The sequence below is a fragment of the Diorhabda sublineata genome, chromosome 5 (assembly GCF_026230105.1).
Source record: "Diorhabda sublineata isolate icDioSubl1.1 chromosome 5, icDioSubl1.1, whole genome shotgun sequence".
In the NCBI taxonomy this organism is placed as follows: Eukaryota; Metazoa; Arthropoda; class Insecta; order Coleoptera; family Chrysomelidae; genus Diorhabda; species Diorhabda sublineata.
In genome coordinates, this window is record NC_079478.1 from 33902729 (window position 1) to 33923966 (window position 21238).

The window sequence follows — 21238 nt, forward strand, 5'->3', positions numbered from 1 at the left end:
TATGTTTATTTAATATCGAAAAGGCACTCTCAGTAGCCATTAGGTTTGATTTGTTTTGTTGCCTTTATTTATGCCATAAATCATGTAAAAAAGATCATGTTTTGTAAACATGTCAGCATTTATTTTACTATAGAAATTGGGTTGTTTTAAACACCTTCCATGAATCTAGTTCATTCAATGAATCTTGTTAATTCAATCGTTTGAAATTAATTGAGTTCATTCATTCGTTAAACTATGTTTTTGTGTTAATAAAGTTTTTAAAAATAAATTTTTAAATGTTAAATTTATAACTGGCGCAGTCGTAATAGGATTGCGATACAGAAGCGCGAATATCTACGTTTTCTTCGAGGAACAGGAAGACAACAACAACAACAAGACTTAAGAAATCAGAAAATTGAGGAAAAGAATATGAATTTGAGGAAAGAAGATGAGCAGGTTCTGAAAAATACCCCCGGTATTTTTCTTCATTCTTAGAGATGAAGGCAAACCCTTGATGAAAATACAGGACCTAGTCCTAACGTAAGAAGAAGAAGAGATGAAGGAGTTACATGAAGAAAAATCTAGAATATTCTAAAAATTAATACGCAACAAAATCAAAACAAAAAACAATTAATTAATAAATAATTAATAGAGTTTAATCATTTGTAAAATTATGTATTTGTGTTAATAGAGTTTTAAAAAAGAAATTTGCGAAACTTAAATTTATAACTGGCGCAGTCGTAATAGGATTCAATTTATAACTGGCGCAGTCGTAATAGGATTCGTGCGGTCGCGAATTTTATGCATAGCGCGGTGAAAAACTACATATTTTAATACAGCAGTTCGAATATCTACGTTTTCTTCGAGGCACAGAAACAGATCACTGAAGACTTTAAAGAAATTCAAACAAAAATATGAGGAATATTACATAAACAAGTAGCAAAAAATATAGGAAATACCAAACTGACAAGAACTACATTTTTTTATGACACAAAAACGGGGATTCCCAGAGCTTTGTTTGCATTCAAACGTCGTCTGTTTCCTCATTTTGTTTTGCCTGCAGGAATGTAGCTGCGTAGACACTCTTTTGGTTTCAGTACGCCCCTCCTTTAGTTCACTCGTGTTTTTCCCAATTTTTGAAAAGCAATGTCTAGCTTTCGGATTTCTAAGTTGTCTCCTCGTTTTAATTTCGTTTTCATGACGTCTGTGGGTTGTGCGGTCACTTCTTAGGGTGCCGGTGCAATATTTATCCTTTTCCAGCTTGTAGCTAAGTCAACACTTTTGTAAAAGTTGTCGAAGTATCGTTGATCTAACTTTTCTTCAACTACTTTGGTTGTATGTCCAGTTCCGCCATATTCATCTGACGAACCTTCATACACGCGGAATTTCAGCACCTATCCATCAGATTCTGTAAGCATATAAAGCTTTATTGTTTGTATTTGTTTGAACTGTAAAACCCCTCGCCATAGCACCATAGTTTGGTCTGAGGACAATTCTTTTCTTGGGTGATAGAGACTATTCATCTTTGCATTAAAAAAGTCGACCACAGATCTTATTTTGCATAAGCGATGAAAAGAAATCTATTTCTTGACATATGCTTTCGGAAAATGGGTATATTGAAGAGCGGGTCCGTTTTCCAGAAGTCATGTATTCCTTTAAGTTGAATAGTACCTGCATGATAGAGCAGACCTGAAAATTTTCAATTCTGGAGCCGTAAGATGCTTCCAATTTGTGATACGTGACTCTGCAGATGTTTCACTGTTGAGAAAAACTTGAATAGCATAATCTTGTACACAAAACGTCGTTAATTATAAGGTTGAAAAAATCTATAGGTCTGCCCCTGTCCGGAACCGGTACTAAAAGCTCTTGATTTTTCTTGAACGTGAATTGTTTTAATGAACCTGTTTTTGTCCACTGGACGGTCGGAGCTGGACCGGTATTTACAAGCGAAGCCGATCGATTTCCTGAAAACTGGTCACCATCATGTCCATCTGCATCTGAATCACTTTCTGCTTCTGATTCGTAGGGATTCAGACTCCGACAAATATCCGTCACCGCTGCTATTTTCTAAACACTGCAATAGTTCTTCAACTGTGAGTATTTTCGAACAATCACCCTTTTTTTATGCAGTCCAGAAGATCCAGCGTCTCGGGCCATCCGAATTTTCTATAATCACACTAGAATTAACTATAGATTAAACACTGCACCTTACAACTAAACGAATACACAACCAGGATTTCCTTCCTGTATGGAAATACCTAAAATCATATTTCGGTGAAGTTTGTTGGGAAAAGATTCTTTATAATGACATAAAATAATATTTTTAGCCTTTTATATTATAAATTTACTTACTTATTTACTGTCTCTCGTATATAAAAATTTTGTAATATTGTCATTATTAATTTGAGGTTAGAAAACAATAATACATTTTTTTAATGAGTTTTCGAAGGTAAATCAGCGAATGAAAGTGACGCAAGTTTTTTTTAAATTAATAACTAGGTAAAAACCACATTTAATAAAATATTTTTCGATGGAATACCTTGTAGTTACTATAAATTAACTGCCAGTCACTCATAAAACACACCAAAAGTGAAAATAACCATTATTTTGCTTATTATCCGAAATAATCCACGAAGGTCGAACTGATTACATATATCAGTCAAATTGAATCTAAAGTAAATGATAAGTGACATATAAATAGATATTTGATTTTTTTTCCACATTTATATGGATGCATTTATTACTAAAAATGAGAATATACGGGCCTTGTCTTAGTGAAGTTGAACCAACTACCCAAAATTTAGATATACACTACCCGTCAAAAGTTTTTACCTACCCCATAATCTATTCGTTAAGTCTCAAAATAATCAGTGATTTTTTAAGAGGTATAGGATTTGATTATGCAAAAAACCACAAAAAATTTGAAAAAACTGATGAAATTGTTATTGGAATCAGTATAATTTAATGGTTGAAGATGATTTCATACAAACGATGGTCGCTGCTCCGTTTTAGATAGCCCATGCACAAGGTCCAATTTTGTCATACTCTCTTTAACATATCGGACGATATTTCACGAATAAATGCTTCAATATTGTCTTCCAGTGCGTCAATCGTTTCTGGTTTATCCCTGTAGACATTAGCCTTAACATGGTCCACCAAGAAATAATCCAAAGGAGTTAAATCACACGATCTAGGCGGCCAATTGACGGGCCCCGAACGTGAGATGAGGCGGCTCTCAATTTGGCCATTGCCGTGCCGTGTGGCACCGTCTTGTTGAAACCACATGTCCAATTCTTCCATTTTGGACAAAAAAAATCGTCAATCATCACACAGTAGCGCTTGCCATTCACTATAAAGTTCTGGCCATTGTCGCTTTTGAAGAAGTACGGCCCGATGATTCCACCAACTCATAATCCACACCAAACAGTAACTTTTTCGGGATATATTGGTAGCTCTTGCAATGCTGCTGGCTGGTCTTCACTCCAGATGCGGCAATTTTGCTTGTTGACGTATCCGATCAATCAGAAAGGAACTGAATACAATTTTTCGATAAAAGAGTGGATCAACTTTGCCAGCGTCCAATCACCAAATGTTAGACGTTGTGGGATATCGTGTGGCTTCAATTCTTGCACCAGCTTTATCTTATAAGGTTTTCCACCCAAATCCTTTCGCAAAATTGTCCACTTAGTGCAGTAACAGAGGCCCAATTGCTGCGAACGGCGACGAATCGACATTTTAAGATCATCAGTAACCTTGGCGGATACAGCCGCAATATTTTCTTCAGTCCTCACTGTACGTTTGCGTTTTAGTAGTTTAATGTCCAATAGTGTAAACTGGGTTCGAAATTTAGTCACCAGCTTCCGAATAATTCCCTCAATGGCCGACCAAACTGCCCATAAATTGGATGCACTCTCTTAACCGAAAATGATTTCCTATAGTAAAATTCAATAATTTGCAAACGTTGTTCGTTCGTAAGTCGATTCATGATTAAATTATAGACCAAACTGAACAAGTTTGACAATAACACAAGACACGATGTACGCGTGATCTATCAAAAACAGTGTTGCCAAAAAGATACCAGCAAAAAGATCACTCTCTTCCACCATATGTTTCAGCGAAGGTCGAAACGGTCTCTTACAAACCAAAAATAATAGTTATTTGTTTACTTTAAGGCCTGGGCACACTACTCCCATTCGATTTTGCTCTAAAGAACGGATTCTACACGCTTCGTTCCGATTTTCAGCTCGATACATTCGCCACTCTCGATTCAAAATCGCGAAAGGTTTTGGGCGCAAAATGGTAAAAAATTTCAGCAACTCCGATTGGTTTAGAAGAGGAAGAAAACCAGAGACTTCACGGAGAACAGAGGAAAATGCAGCTTTGGGCACATTCTTATTTCCCTTTTATTAATTAATCGTGTTTATGCCAATTACTTTATACGTAATGTAAGTGAGGTTTATATTTTAATTTGTAGTGTACCTTTGGCATTTAATTCCTTCGAAACTTTTTTCCAGATCGTGGTTTTGTACTACTCGTTTTTCTGGTCAGTACTGGATACTTCCTCACTTTTTCAATAAGCTTTACGGGTTTTATACCATACATTATTGCCAAATTAGTAATAAAAGAACAAATATTGTAAAAACTCAAATATATTATTTCAAATTCGAACAGACACGCGTCCCGCAGTCGTGTAGGAATCAGACACGTGTCCGGAAGGTGTGAGATACGCTGATCAAATCTCAGTGTCATCTCCCTCTCAGACATTCTTCCTTTTGTATGATCGTAGTCGGTTCGAACGGATGCATCAAAACTTGCAAGTACCGGCTAATTTGTTCATTATTCTTTAATTGTGAATAATTTCTTCGCTGTTTATGATTGTAGTTTAGTCCCAGTTAGCCTGTATGAAAATGAAGTCTAGTGTCGGCGCTTAACTCTACTCAAACTCAACCAATTCACTCATATTATATCTTAAATGAAAGTGCTTGATTTATTGAGTATTATTAGACAAAAATATATTTTTGATTTCTCCAAACTTAATTGATATATAAAAACACGACTGGGCTTTTTATACATATACATTATACAGAGGGTGTTTCATTAGTAATCGGTAGGTTTTTATGATTATTGATATGACACTTTACCCATCACGTAACAACCCCCTCAAAACACATTGACCTACTTCCAAATGTAGGCCAGGAGGGTTGATTTAATTACGACTAGACGAACAAGATTTTTGACGAGGAAATTGGTCACATTTGAACGAGGGTTGGGGTTGGTTGAATGTAAGGGTTCGACGTACGGGGTAGATCACGAAAATAACATTTTACTTCAATTGAAACTTAACAATTATTATTTATTTGGTTAATAGTCATAACGAAATAGTTCAGAGGTGTATATGGAAGTCGAAGATATGACGTGTTATCGGAAAGTCAAAAATTTTGCCATTTTGCCCTGTTTATAGCGACTAATGCTCCTGGACAGATCGTATACAAGGGTGTTTAGTGTCGCATTGCCTCCCTCTGCAAACAACTGGACTGGAATTACTATTGTTGATGATTTGGTAAAACGCACGCTGGGAAGACGTTTGCTAAGATATGAGGGAAAATGGATATTGAAAACTAGATGTTTCGGCGTAATATAGGAAACCTGAAGATAACTTGCACGTCAGTGAATCACAAGTGATCAAATGCGCGGACGAATCCTGCTGTTTCCGCTCGAGGAATGTACGGAAATCTGTCTTTCCATGTCTTTCCACCGCCACCCTGCCCAATTTTCCAAACTACAAGCAAGCTCCTGGTACCTAGTTAGCTAAATACAGGATCATGCTAGTTTTCACCACTACTTGTGAGGTTTTCCGTTAATCTGGACCTCTAGAAATGTTTAAGTAGATGCCTTAAGATCGGTACAATATGACCTTCATTTGCACAGTCGTTTCGTGCGTGGCAAGACTGCCCAAGACCATCGTGGAAGAGTACGGTCACAATGATTAGCTGCCATAAGCTGTCAAATATCGCCTGAGGATGCATATTGATTTCGATGAAGATGAAGCAAGTGATTCAACAATTTCGGAATCATCTTCGTTTGCTAGTGACGAAGATTTTGAGTGGATGACAAACCTATGGACAGAGGAGCAGTAACAATAATGGAATCGTTCTTTAGAAACCTATTTGAAACCTGGTAAAAATATTTCTCTATATAAAATAATTATAATTATTTTTTTTGTAAAGATTGGGGGGTTAAAAATTACGTATTTTTATAAATAATTTTTGCTTGTGTGAACATCTTAATCCAATACGAACCAGAATAAAAATCTAATCGTGAGTAGAGCAGTCCAAGGCACAAGGGAGGATCCAGAGTCTTGACAAAGGGGGGGGGGGTTATTAGTATTAGAACGCGTCCTCCCCAAAAGATTTGGCATTGAAACAAAAAAACAAGTTAATTAATCAGGATTTAGGGGGGTAGCGCTTGCCAAGACATTCCAGATGAGGACCATGTAAAGTAATCCTAATTAGAAGCATATGAGGGAATCCTGATAAGGATCTTATGAGGCAATCCTGATCAGGATCATGTAAGGTAATTCTGAAAAGGACCATATAAGATAAACTTCATTACTGATCTGCGTTGCATTCTCATCAGGTCCTTGTCAGGTTATTTATACCTTACCAGGTTTCGGAATTATTTGATAAGGTCCTTATCGGGTCCTCACAAGAAGATTTAAGTCGGTCTTAGAAATACCAAATGGGTTTAAGTGGTGGTAATTATAGGGGTTAAATAATGGTGACCTAACCTTGAAATTTCACAAAAGTTTTTTATCTGTGAGTTGATTTAAAATTTTCGAATGGTAAAACTAAAAAAATAAAATAAAAACATCAAAAATGAACGAAAATATTTTTGCTTTTACCAAAATCACCCTATAAAGTATCGTTTCCCCTTTTTATCTTGCCCTTCTCAGCAAGGTTGTATGAGCGTGGGGTGATATTTACGAGGGAAGTTTCGGGGACGCTTGGAGTGGTGATTTGACGTTTTACTGCAGTTGTAAAATTGGAGAGGGTAGTTGTGAATTGGGTTTTGGATTCCGTAGTATACAAATTTCTATAGCTCTGTTGATATGCTTTAAAATTTTATTGCCACTTTGTTAAGGAACAGATAAAATAATGAGGATAACGTATTAAATTCTGAAAGGAAAATTTTCAATTTATCGTTAAAAAAACATAATTATTACTAATAGCTACAATCTGAATAATGGAAACTTTACAAATTATTCAGACCTGCTGGAAAATTTTACTGTTTGTAATATAGATTAGACAGTTACTTTCCCTATTATTCGTACCAAAAGGAAAATAGCAAAACGTCTTTTAGAAAACAGAAATTCAATATTTAAAAAACGATTTATAATCTTTTTGTACTTTAATTATCAAAAAAGGGCTTTTGTTTCTTGTAACTTCTTCTTCTTCCGTGTATTAGTCGTAATTGCCTGTTTTGTCTTCGACTTCTTTGCCTTCTATCCTGCTTCAAGGTTGTCGCTCCACGTTTTTCTGTGTCGGCCGGTACTCCTTAGACCCAATGGGGATTTATCGCGCTCTATCTTGACCAGTATGTTGTTATCCATTCTTTCCTTCTTCTCATCTATTTTACACCATCTTCTGATACTCTCACTTCTTTCACTGTCCAGTAGGGTTTTCCTGGCTATCCTGCGTAGCATTTTCACAAAAATCCAGGAACTTTTTTTTCAAAGTTAAATAAATACGGGCACTGCACTTTGATAGAAGGTGTCGTAGTTGATTAAGAAACAATTTTCCGAATCTATGGATTGGTAGAGCTGCAGAAGCTCCGATTCATTGGCCTCCTCGGTCATGCGAATTTAATCCCTTGGATTGCACAGTTTGGCCATATCTTTAAGAAATAGTTTTTGCTAAAGAGGTAAATTCACCTCAAGATTTGAATGTCACTTCAATGAACTCCCAACCGTTTAGAAGATAAATCGATCTTAGAAAAAAAGGATTGAATTCTATTTTATGTTATTAAATTAAAAGAAAAGACTAAAAGAAATCGTAGTCAGACACAATTATTTGTTGAAAGGGTTGACTTCGAATATCTACCAGAGACTTAAATGATCGAGACTGGGTGCTATGGAAATGTTTTACAGAGCAATCTTTCGTTATAAAAGTTTTTGAAGTTGTTTATACCTTTGAATGTAACCTCACTTCACTGATGGACAGTTATTGGAAGCCTCAAACGGTACTACAGAATATAATTGCTACATAAGGAATGATTACTGTTCGGGCAATAATATATCGTCGAGGAAATCACACTAAAGGAAACTTGGAATAAGCTTTAGCACCTGAAGAGCTTTCGATTGAATTTATGTCAGAACTATTTGAACTTATGAACCAACCTTCAGGGTTTGAAGATTGTGATAATGAAAGGCTTCAATGTGGTAAAACTACGATGACGATTATAACAATGAGCTCGTTAATGATGACGATCAAAATTGTCACTTCTTATAGATCGGAATGTTAGTTAGTTAGAGCAGCAAGAGGAATAAGTCGCAGAAAGAAAAATCTATTTGGGAACACAACTAATCATGGAGGAGGTGGAGAATAATATTTATTCTTTTTCTAGGTTAGACTACTTGATCCGTGATAAACACTTGGACTATAGCTCGAGAATGAAGAGTATCGGCGACGACGACGATCAAGATCACTCCCCGCCACAAAGTCGTCATGTTTTTAATAACATCGCGTAGCCAGTTTTTGATTTTTTCGTTACCGCAAATTAAATATAAAGCTTATCAAACACGGTTCTTTAGAATTGGATTAGAACCTATTTTGACGGTTCGTCAGTAGCTCTTTTGTTAACCAACCAATCTTGACGATCATCTGCTCGTTTTGTGTCCATAGTTACCAATGGGTAACGTCTGTCGATTATTGCAAAATCGTTGTTTCACTTATCCTTTGTCGATTGATGTATTCTTCGATATCCTGGAGTATATTTATCTTAAAATGTTGAGTAACTATCATTTCTTGAGGTAATACATTCTGCTATTTTTCTCTTGTCGAAATAAGCTACGTTTGTTTGGCTGATATTATCTTCCCTATATCTCCCAATCCAATATATCTATTTGAGTAATAACGAAGTTCCTGAGTATTTTTTGGTAATAGAGGATCCATCAGTAATAGAATATCTACTATTCCAAGACGCTCCAGGACTTTTCGTTTTATAATCAGCATCAATACAATCAGATCGGAATCTAGATGTTTCCGATCGCTTGTTTAACTGTTGTTGCTATTTTTTGCTCGGATACGGTTTTTTCTTTCATAAAATTTCGATTTGTTTTTCGATCTTTCTTGTCCCGCTGGTGGTTTTTTGGTACACGTACAATCGGCAATTTTTTTAGCTTTAAGCATTTGTTCACCTGATAATCGATGTCGTTCTACTTCTGGTGCGGTAGCAGATGATTTCTTTTAATCGGCCTTAACAAAATTCCATACGTTAAAATCTGATTTTTTATCATTTTCATTCATATTAGTTCCCACGACTATGGAGGAAATAAAAGTCCACGCCTATAGTGCCCCCTGTATAGACGCAGAAGCGAGAGGTAGCCAGATATCCCGCAAGCACCGTTCAAGACCAAATTACTCATTGGCACGGTTCGCTTGAGACAATTAGGTTGCGAATTTTTTAAAGCTGGTTTTCTCCAGCTCCCTGTCTGGGCTTGGGACCGGCAACGGAGATGGCAGCTTGAAAGGAAGTTACTAGCTCCAATGGCGAAGTTACGAACGTTCCTAATGAAATATGCCGTTTTCAAGAAGGTTTCATTGCTAAAATTTTTCATTTATTATGGAATTATATAGCATCACTCAATAAGTCGTGTGACTGACACACAGATGGCGCTGTCATTGTCAAATCCATATGACGTTTATGGAGTACCAACTTTCAAAAGACTATGTGTCAAATTTTATGACATTTGGATTAGACAGAAAAAAGTGACAGCCATTTAAGTGAAGCTACTTTTATTATATTCAAAACAATTTCGTGTATTAATTTATCATTGCTTCTTGATGAGAAAGGATATTGTAAAAGCTCAGCAATGGCTTCGAAGGTTTTATCCGGACTCTACTCCATCGAAAAAGAACCATTTGTTATTAGTTTGTTGAATTTAAACGTGTTCGTACAGACACCGATGATGGTGAACGTCCTGGTCGTCCAATTGAGGTGGTTACTCCAGAAAACATCAAAAAAGTCCACAAATTGGTTATATCTAATCGTGAATGGAAATTGCGTGATATAGCTAAGGCCGTAAAGATACCAGAAGGCAGTGTGTTGACCATGAGAAAGCTTTTTTCAAAGGGGGTCCACAGTCGATCAATAACAACAACGTGTTGATGATTCAGAGCAGTGTTTGACCATCACTTCATTCCGGAATCAAAACGGTGAACCGCGTCGGAAGCATCCAAAGGCACAACAGTCAGCTGGGAAGGTTAAGGCTTCAGTATTTTGAGATGTGCACGGAATATTCTTCATCGACTATCTCCAAAAGGGAGAGACAATGAATAGCGAGTACTACATAGAGTTGTTGGATCATTTGAATGTAAAAATCAAGAAAAAACGGCCGCATATGTCGTGGAGAAAACCATTGTTTCAATAAAACAATGCATCGATTTATAAATCGATGGTTAAATTGAACGAAATACACTTCGAATCGCTTCCTCATCCACCGTACGGTCCGGATCTGGCCTCCAATGACTACTGGCTATTCGCTGATCTCAAAAAAATCCTTCTACAAGCACGGCATGGAGAAGTTAGAGAGTTATGGCCAAGATAAATGTTTCAAGTGTCTCTAAAAACCTCAAGTAGCACTCGTTCTGATTGTTGCCATATCTCAAGACAATCCTCGTAGATCCATCATATTATTTAACCCAGATAATTTCCATGTAATTAATATTTCGGCATCGATCGTTACTAGACGTGAGTATACAAATGAAAAAAAAAAAAAAATATCTCGATATCAAATTCCCGTCAGCCATTTCTGATTATGGTAAACACATATTAAATTCGACGTCATATCGCCGTATATACTGTATGCAAATATGATTAATGATACCCCATGGGGTCTCCGCTCCACCATATGTCACAATCACAGACGTACGATCAATTTTACCGTTTACCGTGGAACGGGTAATAGCGTGTCAGATGCAAATGAACCTGATCGGGGAGATTGTCTTATAGGATTATTCTTTTCGTAATTTTATGGGGGTGTTAGTGAGTACGAGGGCGGATCAATGAGTTTTTAACTGAAAGGGCAATGATTAAAATCATAGCATATTGCAATGAGTAATAATGATTAAGAAAAGCGTATATAAAGATAGATCCTACGTGTTCTTTTGAAATATTTTGTGTAGAAAAAACCACGGGGAAAAGAACAACTATTGCTGGACAGTCACGTATTGTAAATCAGTCAAAATGAATATGAAATCTGAAGGAAGAGGATTTGTAGATAACGGAAAACTTTCAGGCGAGGAAGCAGAGTCATATCTAATTAAAGATGAACCATATTATAAGATACATTAAACAAAGAAGTTAAAGAAACCAACTGGGCTTATCACGAGACTATAGTATTAGATTTGTTCTGATTTATTCTATGGGTAGATGAAACTACTAAGATTAGTGCCTTCTTCAAGAGTCACACAAGCAAACTAAGAATTCTGAGATACTACGTCTATCCTGTCTCATGGAGTTGATTCCAGGATCTTGAATGAAGACATTAGCAAAAAATCAGAAGCATTCGAAGTGTAGCTGTATACACGAATACTCATGATCACCTGGAGCGCCAAAGTAACGAAGAAGTCCTCAGAACCATAAAAAATCGCAGTATTCGGACTTCGAAACGAATCCAGATATGCATTGTACCAAGACATTTCTGCATGGCCAAATATATAGAAAAAGAAGTCCAGGAAAAAGACGAACATCCTGGATTACCATGATGATCACCAACATTAGTCACTATAAGAAGAAGATGAAACTTGAAACTGAATTTGGTGATATATCCATGATGTAAGACTACAAGGTGTGTGCTATAGCCCACCAGCTGGGAAGCAGCCAAGGAGAATTCGCTCCCAAAACGACGCGCCAATTTGGGAGCGAATTCTCATTGGTTCTTGAGAGATGCGCAGAACGAGTCGAAAATGAGCCCTCGGGAAGAGCACACCTTGTAGTCTTACATCATGGATATATCCTCCATATGTAGGAAACAGTAGACACAAGAATTTCAAGGTAAAGGAAAGAGGAGTGAATAGCTAGGCGTAGAACCACCCAATTCATTTGTTTTATCATAAGCTTTCAGACACCTAAAATTTAGAAATCAAACACGTATAAGGAAAGATGAAGCAGAAGACAAATGAGAAATATAAGGAATACCAATTCTAAAGAGTGAAATATTTCAAGTATTTGGGTGTGACTGGAGTGTACTGGAGGTATCTAAAATTCTTCAGAAGTAAAGAGCTTAGTACGATTACAAAGTAGAGAAATACAGTTCTGAAATTAGACCAGACATTCAATAGATCCTTTGGGTCCTGGTGTATACGAGACCCCAAATCCACCATAGACCAGTCATTACATGTGGAGCCGAAACCATGAGTCTTTCGGGGAAGGACGAATATGATCTTTAAGAGAAAGATCTTAAGGAAGATATTAGGACTTGTCAAGGTCGATGGAGGATACCTAAGAATCACTTAAATGCTTTGAATATATACGAACTGGAAGCTAATAAAATGAAAGTCAGCTATACGACGCCCTTTAGGTCGACCTAAAGTACGCTGGGAATAACAAGTAACGCAGGTAGAGGGGGGAACTGGAGACAAATCGTGGAGGATATAAAGTAGTGAAGCGTATAGTGAGTGAAGCGAGTAGGAAGCTGTGACAGGTTGGAGATTGAACAAATAAAGCTGTCATTCCTTATTATGAATCGTTTCTCGTATTCCCTTAGGCCCCTTTCACACCAAACGAATCTGAATCAATCTGGAACACTCCGAATCAAGTTGAATCTGATTCGTCATCTTCACTCTTTCATACCAGCTGAATCAACCTGAATAATTCTTACTTGGAATGTTTAATTCTTCGCCAATTTTCCTCCACACAGAAGATATGAGATTTCTGTTGCTGTCATTTTTATCACTGGCGTCATAAATCGCACTATTTTCTTTAACTTTTAAAATTAATAACTCCACGTCCATCTCGTATGGTTGTTGATTCAAGACTGACCGGACGAGGAATCTGACAGGTTGAATCAAGTGCGACTTCGAATCAAACCCGATTGAACCAGATTCGTCCGGTCTGAAGGCGGGAAAAGAGTCCCTTCACATTTAAACGGAGCGCTCGAAGCCGAATCTTGGTCAATCGGATTCGTTTGGTGAGAAAGGGCCCTTAGATTTGTAGGAGATTCCGGAAAACCTGTTCTTTTCCTGAAGGACTATCACCTTATGCGCCCTTATAGTCGTGAATGTTTCCGCTGATTCGCCGATGGCCCCGATACTCATGAAATACTGATTTAATGTAACAGAATGGAAACCAGCCATAAGTGTGGACCGAGAGGTAGACCTAAAACACGAATATTGCAGCGTTGGGGGTGAGGAAGTGGAAACAAATAGTTATGGATAGAAAAAAATGTAAAAGGATAATGAGAGAAGCGAGTAAGACGCTTTGATAGGTAGAAGAGTGAACAAGTAAAGCTCAAAGTGGAGTGTTTCACCGTAAAAGCACGAAAGGGCGGCTATGATTCGAAAGGGATGTATATAATCAGATTAAGTAGATAAAATATTCACTTATCCGCAGATAGAGGAAACGTAAACTAAGTTCGTTCAGTTAATCCCGTCAGGATTAGTAGGGTATGAGATAAAGCTCAGATGGACTTATTTGGTTGAGACTCTTGCTGATGCACTCCGACGTTCAAACGAGACAGAAAGTTACGAGAAAAAGGTTTGCACTGGGATGTAAGGGTACGGAAACAATAAAGACTATCGACCTTCGATCATAACATTGTACCATCGACTGGTGGTCATCTTGAGGCTCGAATCATCACACTGAGGGTCCAGAGTATCACGCTGAGCAATGGTTGGAGTTTCCGAACGTATCTAATACCGAGTGTTATTTTTTTCTGTGAACGGAGCTACGGTTGGCGTGTCCATACACAAAAGGTGCCACAGCTGGACTCGGTATTTACTCACTTGCTTAATCGTCATTTTTACCTTTTCAGGTGAAAGGCATGTTGGAGTTGAGTTATTGAGTTGGCTCCCTTTTCCACAGCAGTTTCCATTCTTTCTTTTCCTGTGTCTTTTGTGTGATTTCCTTCATTTTACCCCTTTCATTTTAATTTCTTCTGTCCAGTTCCTACTCGGTCTTCTTTTTTTTTTTCAATAAAGAGCCAAACAGTTGCAGTAAGCCGACACCGCGTCAATTTCGATAAATCTAGATGTCTGATTGAACTTTTTTGACTTATTTTGAAAAACTCTTGAGTTTTATGTGTCTTCAGCATTGAAATATCTCCTAAATGTGTCAGTATTTTGGCAACATTTCATATTTAACAAAAGTTGAATAAAATACAGAGCCTACCCTATTTTCCATTAAAAAAACCTTCCCTCCCTCTCCCTAATTTATGTCTAAACCATCTAAATTTAAATAACGTCTCGAACAACCACCAATAATATACCCTCTTCAAAAAATAAACGGCAATGTCAACACTTTTAATAACCACCCTTGATTAACCCACCCCCTTGTTTCATTCATACGAATCCTTCACCCCTTTCGTCTCGAAGGTACTTCATAAAGAAGCCAATGCTCGTTGATCCCTTAGGGCGCCTACTCCATCATTCCCCTGACGCCGCCACATGCCGCCTTGCGCTTCACGACCCTTCCATTGGCCTTACGTGATATTGAAAACTCCGCCACGCTTTTAGGGGAGTACGGAAGTCGGGAGTTACGTGTTTTTTGATGAATGAAACTTCCGAATAGGCGTGTTTCTATTTTGTTTTTGTATTATCGGGAGTTGGGACGTTGTAGACGTTGTAGACTTTTTCGTTAAATATACTGCGTGGTCAATAATTTTATACCGCTTGTTAAAAGTCGAAGGGGGTAATTAGGATTGTCAAACAAAAAAAGGTGAATTAAATATGGAACAAAGAAAATTATGGTTCGATTTACTAATGACATGGGTTGAACTAATTCGCGCCTTTGAATCTTCTATCACAACCCTCCTATCAAGGAGATAAATTGATCCAAAGTTAAAGGTGGAGCAAATTTCAATGTCCAAGTGTCTATTGAGGGCTATCTATAGAATTCTAATCGGTTTCCTAATGGAAGGCAGAAACCAGAAATATTTCCCCGGGCTTCAGGCCCATGCAACACTTCCACATATTTAAAAATCACTTCGAAATCAAGACAACAGAATACAGAGCTCAACAGTTAACAATTTCGAAGGATATACTTCCGAGAGGGACTGTAAGAGTTTCCTCAGACATGCAGGTGCGTCTGTCTTGACTGTCTTAGAACTTAGGGCCCTTTCACACCAAACGAATCCGAATCAATAAGAATCACTCCGAATCAGTTGAATCTGATTGACTTTCGGCTTCGAGCGCTCCGTTTAAATGTGAAGGGACTCTTTTCCCGCCTTCAGACCGGACGAATCTGGTTCGATCAGGTTTGATTCGAGGTCGCACTTGATTCAACCTGTCAGAATCCTCGTCCGGTCAGTCTTGAATCAACAACCATACGAGATGGACGTGGAGTTATTAATTTTAAAAGTTTTTATGACGCAGTGATTCAGCTGGTGTGAAAGGGTGGAGATGACGAATCAGATTCAACTTGATTCGGAGTAATCCAGATTGATTCGTATTCGTTTGGTGTGAAAGGGGCCTTAGTGAAGTCATTTGTTTACTAAATTTTTTTATTCCTGTAAGCCTGTTAACCTATGGGTCTAGAAATGTTTCAGAAAAGCTCAGCTCATGTCACGAATTTTTAATATTTTATTTACGGGGGAACATCGCGACCAAACTCTGCTTCGGACCATCAAAAACCTCTTGGTGGCCCTGCATGTTTATATTTTGTCGATGTTTATGATTGTAGTTTAGTCCCAGTTAGCTCTGTGAGACCTGTTTGTGAAGTTCGTCGTTGAAACGACAAAAGTAAGCGTACCATTGCCGCGGAATCAAAAATACCTCGTCGTACTTTGGACTACAACGTGAAAAAATATGCATCCACCAAGAGCTGAAGATAAACGTATTGTATGCAGCTGTAAACTCAATCGACGACTCACGAGCCCAGAGAAAACAGCTCAGATAAATGATTCTAGGGATCTGCTTTTGAGTACTTCTACAGTTAAAAGAAGATTGTGAGAAGCTGCCATTTTTGGAATGATGGTAATGAAGAAACCTCTTTGAAGACATCAAAATAAAATTAAGGGGTTGCAGTGAGCGAAAGAATATAAGGAGGAGACAGTTTTATAGAGTTTGTGCGCGGGTCAAAGGAAGAACGGGTGCGACTTGAAACCTGGTTCAAATTAAAGGGATTTTGTACAAAGAGAGCTAGAAAAAATATCAATAGAAAATGTAGTACGTTCTGATCGGCAGAATAATTAACCTTCCAGCATGACAATGATCTCAAGCATGCATCGAAGTTGTGCAAAGAATATTTGAAAGAAATGGAAGGAAAGAATGTATTGAAAATGATGATTTGGCCGTCACAGTCGCCCGATCTCAATCCGATTGAGTTGTTGTGTGACAAATTGGACAGGAAAGTCAAAAAGTAGTGTCCTACTTCCACATCACATCTTTGGAATATCCTTAAAAACAAATAGAACTTAATAGACGACGATTATTTTTCAATTATTAGATCGTATTGTTTTAATTTGTTGTACCGTTGTTTTCCCGCCAACTATAGGGCGGGAAAACAACGGTAGGGTGTATACCAACAAAACAAAATACACAAACATATTTATAAAATGAAAAATTATACTAAGACGCGCGTACCGAAACTCTAGGAGCAGCGTAGCTCCGCTGAGATCTAGGCATTCGGGATCTGCTCGCTTCGTTGTCCCGAGGAAGAGTGTTTAACGTTTTGCCTGGGTGTAAGTAAAAAATAGGAAGGGATCTCATAGAACGGTGTAGAAGATAGAAGGAGGTAGATATGTGGCTACCACGTGTATTGGACAGAATTAGGTAAATTGCATGGACATTGAGTAGGTTATAAAAGGCAGGTGACTTGTAATTTCCAAAAGAAGGTAACTTGGTATACCCTGTGTCGGGGTCAGTTAGAGGTCGAATGATTTTTGCTTTATTGAGGAAGTTGTTATCTAATTCTACCTAAATTCTAACCTTAAAATCCTATTTTTCCAATGACACCCCATAAAATATGGCTCCCCATATTGAATTAACTCATTCTACCTAACCCCATAAAATATGGCTTCCGATATTTAATTAACAAATTCTACTTAACGAAATAGTCACTAGATGGGGAACGTAGCGTCCTAACCTAACCTAAAAATGGTGTTTTTCCAATGAAACCCCATAAAATATGGCTCCCCATATTGAATTAACTCATTCTACCTAACCCCATAAAATATGGCTCCCGATATTTAATTATCTAATTCTACTTAAAGGAATAGTCACTAGATGGGGAACGTAGCGTCCTAACCTAACCTAAAAATCGTGTTTTTCCAATGATTCCTCATAAAACATGGCTCCCCATATTAAATTAACTAATTCTACCTAACCCCATAAAATATGGCTTCCGATATTTAATTAACAAATTCTACTTAACGAAATAGTCACTAGATGGGGAACGTAGCGTCATAACCTAACCTAAAAATCGTGTTTTTCCAATAAAACACCATAAAACATGGCTACCCATATTGAATTAACTAATTCTACCTAACCCCATAAAATATGGCTCCCGATATTTAATTATCTAATTCTACTCAAAGGAAAAGTCACTAGATGGGGAACGTAGCGTTATAACCTAACCTAAAAATCGTGTTTTTCCAATAAAACACCATAAAACATGGCTACCCATATTGAATTAACTAATTCTACCTAACCCCATAAAATATGGCTCCCGATATTTAATTATCTAATTCTACTTAAAGGAATAGTCACTAGATGGGGAACGTAGCGTCCTAACCTAACCTAAAAATCGTGTTTTTCCAATGAAACACCATAAAACATGGCTCCCCATATTAAATTAACTAATTCTACCTAACCCCATAAAATATGGCTCCCGATATTTAATTATCTAATTCTACTCAAAGGAATAGTCACTAGATGGGGAACGTAGCGTCCTAACCTAACCTAAAAATCGTGTTTTTCCAATGATTCCTCATAAAACATGGCTCCCCATATTAAATTAACTAATTCTACCTAACCCCATAAAATATGGCTCCCGATATTTAATTATCTAATTCTACTCAAAGGAAAAGTCACTAGATGGGGAACGTAGCGTTATAACCTAACCTAAAAATGGTGTTTTTCCAATGAAACCCCATAAAATATGGCTCCCCATATTGAATTAACTCATTCTACCTAACCCCATAAAATATGGCTCCCGATATTTAATTATCTAATTCTACTTAAAGGAATAGTCACTAGATGGGGAACGTAGCGTCCTAACCTAACCTAAAAATCGTGTTTTTCCAATGATTCCTCATAAAACATGGCTCCCCATATTAAATTAACTAATTCTACCTAACCCCATAAAATATGGCTCCCGATATTTAATTATCTAATTCTACTCAAAGGAAAAGTCACTAGATGGGGAACGTAGCGTCCTAACCTAACCTAAAAATGGTGTTTTTCCAATGAAACCCCATAAAATATGGCTCCCCATATTGAATTAACTCATTCTACCTAACCCCATAAAATATGGCTCCCGATATTTAATTATCTAATTCTACTTAAAGGAATAGTCACTAGATGGGGAACGTAGCGTCCTAACCTAACCTAAAAATCGTGTTTTTCCAATGATTCCTCATAAAACATGGCTCCCCATATTAAATTAACTAATTCTACCTAACCCCATAAAATATGGCTTCCGATATTTAATTAACAAATTCTACTTAACGAAATAGTCACTAGATGGGGAACGTAGCGTCATAACCTAACCTAAAAATCGTGTTTTTCCAATAAAACACCATAAAACATGGCTACCCATATTGAATTAACTAATTCTACCTAACCCCATAAAATATGGCTCCCGATATTTAATTATCTAATTCTACTCAAAGGAAAAGTCACTAGATGGGGAACGTAGCGTTATAACCTAACCTAAAAATCGTGTTTTTCCAATAAAACACCATAAAACATGGCTACCCATATTGAATTAACTAATTCTACCTAACCCCATAAAATATGGCTCCCGATATTTAATTATCTAATTCTACTTAAAGGAATAGTCACTAGATGGGGAACGTAGCGTCCTAACCTAACCTAAAAATCGTGTTTTTCCAATGAAACACCATAAAACATGGCTCCCCATATTAAATTAACTAATTCTACCTAACCCCATAAAATATGGCTCCCGATATTTAATTATCTAATTCTACTTAAAGGAATAGTCACTAGATGGGGAACGTAGCGTCCTAACCTAACCTAAAAATCGTGTTTTTCCAATGATTCCTCATAAAACATGGCTCCCCATATTAAATTAACTAATTCTACCTAACCCCATAAAATATGGCTCCCGATATTTAATTATCTAATTCTACTCAAAGGAAAAGTCACTAGATGGGGAACGTAGCGTTATAACCTAACCTAAAAATCGTGTTTTTCCAATAAAACACCATAAAACATGGCTACCCATATTGAATTAACTAATTCTACCTAACCCCATAAAATATGGCTCCCGATATTTAATTTTCTAATTCTACTTAAAGGAATAGTCACTAGATGGGGAACGTAGCGTCCTAACCTAACCTAAAAATCGTGTTTTTCCAATGAAACACCATAAAACATGGCTCCCCATATTAAATTAACTAATTCTACCTAACCCCATAAAATATGGCTCCCGATATTTAATTATCTAATTCTACTTAAAGGAATAGTCACTAGATGGGGAACGTAGCGTCCTAACCTAACCTAAAAATCGTGTTTTTCCAATGATTCCTCATAAAACATGGCTCCCCATATTAAATTAACTAATTCTACCTAACCCCATAAAATATGGCTCCCGATATTTAATTATCTAATTCTACTCAAAGGAAAAGTCACTAGATGGGGAACGTAGCGTTATAACCTAACCTAAAAATGGTGTTTTTCCAATGAAACCCCATAAAATATGGCTCCCCATATTGAATTAACTCATTCTACCTAACCCCATAAAATATGGCTCCCGATATTGAATTAACTCATTCTACCTAACCCCATAAAATATGGCTCCCGATATTTAATTATCTAATTCTACTTAAAGGAATAGTCACTAGATGGGGAACGTAGCGTCCTAACCTAACCTAAAAATCGTGTTTTTCCAATGATTCCTCATAAAACATGGCTCCCCATATTAAATTAACTAATTCTACCTAACCCCATAAAATATGGCTCCCGATATTTAATTATTTAATTCTACTCAAAGGAAAAGTCACTAGATGGGGAACGTAGCGTTATAACCTAACCTAAAAATCGTGTTTTTCCAATGAAACCCCATAAAATATGGCTCTCCATATTGAATTAACTCATTCTATCTAACCCCATAAAATATGGCTCCCGATATTTAATTATCTAATTCTACTTAAAAGAATAGTCACTAGATGGGGAACGTAGCGTCCTAACCTAACCTAAAAATAGTGTTTTTCCAATAAAACACCATAAAACATGGCTCCCCATATTAAATTAACTAATTCTACCTAACCCCATAAAATATGGCTCCCGATATTTAATTATCTAATTCTACTTAAAGGAATAGTCACTAGATGGGGAACGTAGCGTCCTAACCTAACCTAAAAATCGTGTTTTTCCAATGATTCCTCATAAAACATGGCTCCCCATATTAAATTAACTAATTCTACCTAACCCCATAAAATATGGCTCCCGATATTTAATTATTTAATTCTACTCAAAGGAAAAGTCACTAGATGGGGAACGTAGCGTCATAACCTAACCTAAAAATCGTGTTTTTCCAATGAATCCCCATAAAACATGGCTCCCGATATTTAATAATCAATCAATCGAATTCTGCTTAACGAAATAGTTACCAGGTGGAGAAAAAAAAATTAGCGATTTTG

The 21238-nt window shown here is 37.0% G+C and overlaps 1 protein-coding gene across 6 annotated transcripts in view; it reads right to left on the bottom strand.

Annotated features, from left to right (window-relative positions):
- The window catches only part of LOC130443803 (D-2-hydroxyglutarate dehydrogenase, mitochondrial), a 77736-nt gene that overhangs the window by 27718 nt on the left and 28780 nt on the right, over positions 1 to 21238 (bottom strand). The window contains exon 1 of one of the 6 annotated variants that reach the window (XM_056778651.1): positions 2519 to 2570. The exons of the other annotated variants lie outside the window; for them this stretch is intronic. The gene's annotated coding sequence lies outside the window, so the exon portion shown is untranslated. Of the gene's footprint in view, positions 1 to 2518; positions 2571 to 21238 lie in introns of those variants that run through there. 6 annotated transcript variants of the gene reach the window in all.